Here is a 6000-nt window from a genome sequence, read left to right as displayed (position 1 = left end):
CTTATTAATACACTTGTTGGTTAAATAACTATTAAAGTAATTTTTTAATTAATAATTAATTATAGTCTTCACAAAATTATATCGCGCAACTTTTGTTTTTTTTTTAACATACCTACTAAATAACCTATCAAATATTTTTTATCCATTAAATAGATCGGTGAAGGTCTTTCTTATTTTGGATCTTAGACTATATCTTTCGGTGATCTTGACATTTTTGGGATTCTAACTATGTCATGATATGCAGTATTCTCAAAGAAGGTCTGGCTTTCAAATGAATATTTTTTTTATAAAATATCGTATATTTATATAGTTACAAAAAATACATTAGTTTTAATCGAAATAAATATATATATAATTTGTATTACGAATATTTGAGATATAATTGCAGCATGTTGTGATTTGATGGTGTGTATTGCGGCATATTTTAACCTGAAACAAAATAATATCATGAAATTATATTAAAGTATAGTATGTTTTAAAAGATAGTAAAATTTTTTTTAAATAATGTTTTTTTAGTATATATATATTCTAACAAGGCATTTAAATGCTGTCGCAGCTGTTGTAAAAACAGTTATATTAATATTAGTTGATTTATGATATCATAAATATTGGTTTAAACTTTTAGGACAGACTGTATCTGTGGTGTTTATTCGTATGTAAGTCTAGGTCGTGGCATATTATCATGCACGTTGCGTTTCCAGCACATAGCGTTTATTTTCCGAAAAATATAATTTAAATGGTTTTAAATATGAACAACTCACACTGTCCGGAACGTAGCGTTTCAGACACTTAACGTTTCCGTTCAGTATATTCGAAAACAATATTTTACTGATGCCGACGGCTACTTAACGACTCGTAACCGGTTGGTAAGGATATTGTGAATTAGATGTCCGTCGTTTTCCACTCGTTGTTTATTTAGGCATTTGTTTGATTTTAATACAGAGTATTTAAAAACAATTATTTTCGAGGCTATTTTGTCATTTATGCATGTGTTTTTATTGCTTTGTGACAATTAATCACGGAATTGATAAACAATTAAGACTTTTGTACGGAAGTGATACCTCTTCTTTTTAAAAATACTTTTTGGTTTGATACGTACATCTTCGTTAAATGTAGTATTTTGTTTTTTAACTGAAGGTGAAATTAAATTTAAAACATATTTAAACTGAATCCTATTCTTTCTAAAATATCCACAATATTTTTCATCGTCATCAATTAATTCCCTGTATAAAGTCCAGTATTCACCTTCCTTCTTCCTTTCTCTTAGCATTGGATGTACTTCAAACCTTATGACAATGTGAACGCGCACTCCGATTGCTGGAGTGGAAACGCTACGTTCCAGAAACTATACGTGCACGATAATATGCCTCGACCTTTAACGTGCTGTTTTTAAAAACAACTTATCTGAAACCAGGGTGCCGGTCGCCCAGATAAGGGTTGTATCTGGTCAAGGTTACCGTAGTTGGTCTCAAGTCGCTAAGCCACGTGTGTGTGACGTTTTCTTAAAAATCCAGTAAACAGTGTTAAATTTCGCGAGATATTTAAAACTCTGTACTTTTAACAGTTCCATGGTCCTAAAATATTTAGTACTGTACCCTCTGAGGAATGGAATTCAATAAGCTTTCTTTAAACAATAAGTGGAATTACGCAAAGTTTCCATCAGAAACGAATATGGCTGTTGATATGATTAACACTGATTTCAAACAATTGATTCAGTATAAGTTTATTGTATCGCAAATTTTTATGTCCTGGTTAGTTCGTTGTCTCAACCGTATTAAGCAAGTTTATTATTAACTTCGAAGTGCATTATATACACACAAACTATACGCTAAAACTATTTAATGGCTAATGTACCTACTGCATCAACTTTGCGTTTTATCGTAATCCTCTTGTCTTTTTAAATTATAGATTCCTGAGTAAACATGCTAAGGTAAAATCTAACTACCACCGAAAGTTTTAAAGCTTCCGTAAATATTTAGATTATTATTTGTCAAACATAGCAAGAAGTTTGAATATCTTACAATCGCCACGCCCACCTGATGCGCACTAAATTTATCGGAAATATACCAGTCAAAGTCAACAATTCAACGTGTAAATTTCGGCAGTATGCGGCAGAGTATTGCGGCAGAGTATGCGGCAGTAAGTCCCAGTGACGTAAAATGGAATTTAAATCAAAATTAAATCGAAAAGTTTTGTCCGGTGAAAGCCGAGAAATGATAGCAAATGTTATGCATTTTATGCAACAAGAAGCAAGAGACGAACCTCTAATAAACTTAAAACAAGTGCAAAAACGAGTTTTTGTAAGAGTTGTAAGAGCAACAGGTGTAAGTTTATCCGCCATACAAGCTATTTCGAAGGAAATGAAGTGCATCGAAGATGCACTGCATCAACATTTATTACTCCAAATAAAATAAATAAGTCGGCTTTAAAATCTAAGTTGGATAAGTGCGACTAGTGTTGCCCAAAATCGGTCTTGGTCTTGCAGTCTTGGTCGTGTTCTTGCGTTTTTGCAAGACCAAGACCAAGACCAAGACCGCCTAACTTTAACAAGACCAAGACCAAGACTGACCGTGCAAGATTTAAGCAAGAACAAGACTAAGCCTGCGAGACTCTTGCGTCTTGCAAACAATACCATAAACATACATACCGAATCAAAATATTCATTAAAAAACACATTTGACACGTGCTCAGAGGTCGAGATTACAAAATTAAATATTTTGTACATTCTTTTCCAGCACACGACTTCTGGCTCTGAAATTAATTGTCCATATTTTGAGAATAGCCGCCCTCTAATCATAAAAATAATCTTCTTGCATTGCGACGCCGACAGTAATATCGTATCGATATTGTTTAAAATATGTCACCCTAGCTAATAAAAAATATAATTGTTACGGACATCCACTTAATAATTTAATTTTTTTCCATTCAATTCAATAATTTAGTCAGGAGGAATCTAAATAAACAAATCTTATCGGCCTAAGACTATAAATTGTTTCTGCTGAGTGTGCGATGAGATTATTCGGTTAAACAAAATTTGCTGAAAGAGCGCGAAAGTAACGAGGAGACAAATTAATAACAGATAATGTCGCCTACCGTAACAAAATACCGAAGTATTTAGAATAACGAAGTAACGATATATAATTCTCGGTTTGTTATTAGATACTTAAGGTATTGGATAGTAACGAACATAAAGTAACTAGTAGTATCGTAGTTACTTTTTCGACATTACTTAACTTCATTTCCAATTGAGCTTTCCTTTGAGTTTAATGTAATAATTGTTTTTCATCTAATCCTTTTTGTTCTACAATTTGACATGAGGGACAAAGATTCAAATAATTCTCGTCGGAGAAGTGAGCGTTGGAGTTATAGATCTAAAAGACCTAAAAGCAAATTTGATGAGTTTTTCGAAATAATTCATGCATCCCTAATTAGTTTGTGTAAATTGTGCCTACATAGAAAGGTTAAAATGAAAATGAACAACAGAAACACGTCAGGTTTAAGGAAGCATCTAATATCTTTTCACAAAAAGGAATTACAAATATTTCTTCCTGAAAAAACAAAATTCGGTGGAGATATCACAAGCTTTTTAATAACCACTGGTAAAAGTGGACATATAAAAAAATATACTTATTTCATTATTACCAATTACATATATCATATACCTACTAAATTTTGGTAAATTAATGTATTTATTAAGTAGGTATCTCCTTAATTTAAAATAACTTCTTTTGATTGTCATTGCTTTTTTACCTATTCTTTATTTTTTAAAGTTAGTTTTTTATATAAAAGTAGAGATAAGATTTCTAAAAACATTTATTTTGCTTTAATAAGTGGATTATAATTTGTTATCTTATCACCAAAAAATCTGTGCCCTTGATACATGTATGTGGATTTTTTGCCCATCATGCAAGACTTGCAAGACTCTTGCTGCAAGACCAAGACCAAGACCAAGACCAAGAGTGCAATACCACGACCAAGACCAAGACCAGGTGTATTGGCGCAAGACCAAGACTGTCTAAGTCTCGTCTTGTTCTTGAATTTGGGCAACACTAAGTGCGACAAAGGGGTGCTTCGCCGATGTATTGTTAATTTTTGTACTACCGAAAAACAAGTTACAACTATACGACACGAGTAGATAGAAAATTTGTTACTGAGTATATCCCAATGAGGGATATAGGGTTTCTGGAAGAATCATACTGGCAGCACGTGTTTGATGGAAAGGAGACTATTTCTTATTATTTTATATCTGTTTCAGAAACACGTGTTAGGGAGTGGTAAGAGACTCAAATAAAATCGAAACGCAACCATTTTCGTATATCTATCGTCCTTACTCGACGCAGTGAGTACAAGAATGATGGTAATTTACATGGGTAAATTGTTGATGCATAGTGGAATATAAATATTCCCAGCATCGCTCTTAAAGGCTTGATTAAGTGTGAGTATACAATTTACTTTAATTGCTATCGACACATTTACCTTCATCCTTCCTCACTAGATGTCTCTAGTAGCATACTCTGGTAATTATTTTTTCTATAATTGCCAGAGTAGTCGGTGCGTTTTGATTTGGTTTGAGTGTTCTTACAAACTCTCTCTCATGACGGGTAGACCCAGAAACACGTGTTAGGGAGGGGTGAGAGACTCAAATTAAATCGAAACGCAACCATTTTCGTATAAAAAAGATACTACTTGGTTGGCAAGTTTCTGGTTTATTTTTTAATTAACTAAATTTAATATTTACTGTGTATTGTTTTATTTTAATATTGCTGAGACAGAAATAATCAACGAAGTGAATCGCACAACACAAACAAGGTAACAAGGAAGATTAAAAATAGACCAAGGGGAAAAGAAAAAAATGAAAGGGGTAAGGAGAAACATCCTATGAGAGCTGTTTGTGAAGGTAAATTTGGTAGGATGTGCAAAAAAATAACAGAAGAACATCGGAACAATATTTATAAATAGTTTAACAATATCTCGATGGAGTACTGGAATTTAGCGTACACTATGTTCTTTCAAGTTCTAAGTTTGAACCATGTTCTTTCAACCATCAATTAATAGAGTACCGGCATGTAAGTAATGTTTTATTTATTTGTTCATTTATTAATTTATTATAATTTAATTGACCATTTTACCAATTTGTGGGTCTTACCTTGTCTGCTTAAACATTTTATTCATTTTGAAAAACCACAGACGTGTAATATTTGCATAATTGCTGTAATTTATATCATCTATCTTTGTTTATCTTTATTAAACAACACCCCAATATGGGTTTATTATTTCAGCATTTATTTAACTTTGTATCGAGACCTGAAGATGCTTTGCATATTGTAGAAAGCGAAACCGGTCGTCTGGATAGTTAAACTAAATTGATTGTGAGTAAGTCTAATTTTATTATTTCTTTTACCTTTTGAAATGGACTCACACAAGCAACACATTCATGCGATGTCTCTCATTTTGTATTTTGGCAGATAACTGTACATCCCAGAATAAAAATTGGGTTCTATATACTTCCTTGATAACTGAAGTTAATCATTCGTATTTTCAGGAACTGACTAAACATGTGAATAACTCTAGAAAAAATGTAGAGGTACTTGAGTTAAAAGTGTTTCACTTGTGGCAAAATAAAAAAAAACAACAACTAAGAAACTAGATGATCCTTTAAAGGGTTTTCTATTACAAAATCTGGTAGAAGTTCTTTTTACACGAGGAAGTAATTGTATAAAATATAAAACAGATGTTGAGGACGATTATCAGGAATTAGATTTTTTACAAAAATAGCACTGTTCAAGCACTTTTACGCCCAAAACTTCGTGGAATCTCAAGCGACAAAAAGGCACTAATTTTGAAAAACCCAGTACCGATAATGCCGGAAGTTCTTTTGGCAAAGCCTACCAAACTCAGAAACATCTTTAGACTTGGTGGAGCATGAACAAAATGGCCGGTATTAGACTAGGCAAACTGGTGGAGCAACTGGTGGCGCCACCAAAGTAACGCACAAAAAAT

General features: G+C 32.7%; 1 long non-coding RNA gene across 2 annotated transcripts in view; it reads right to left on the bottom strand.

Moving 5' to 3' along the window:
- Nucleotides 1-278: 278 nt before the first annotated feature.
- LOC140440755 (uncharacterized) overlaps nt 279-6000 on the bottom strand; it is a 57132-nt gene continuing 51410 nt past the window's right edge. For both annotated transcript variants that reach the window (XR_011950922.1, XR_011950921.1), the window contains one exon: nt 279-429. This is a non-coding gene — a long non-coding RNA (uncharacterized lncRNA). The remainder of the gene's footprint in view (nt 430-6000) is intronic.

The sequence above is a fragment of the Diabrotica undecimpunctata genome, chromosome 5, assembly GCF_040954645.1.
Source record: "Diabrotica undecimpunctata isolate CICGRU chromosome 5, icDiaUnde3, whole genome shotgun sequence".
Taxonomy (NCBI): domain Eukaryota; kingdom Metazoa; phylum Arthropoda; class Insecta; order Coleoptera; family Chrysomelidae; genus Diabrotica; species Diabrotica undecimpunctata.
The sequence above is the reverse complement of the archived record's forward strand: the minus strand, read 5'-3'. Positions and strand labels throughout refer to the sequence as shown.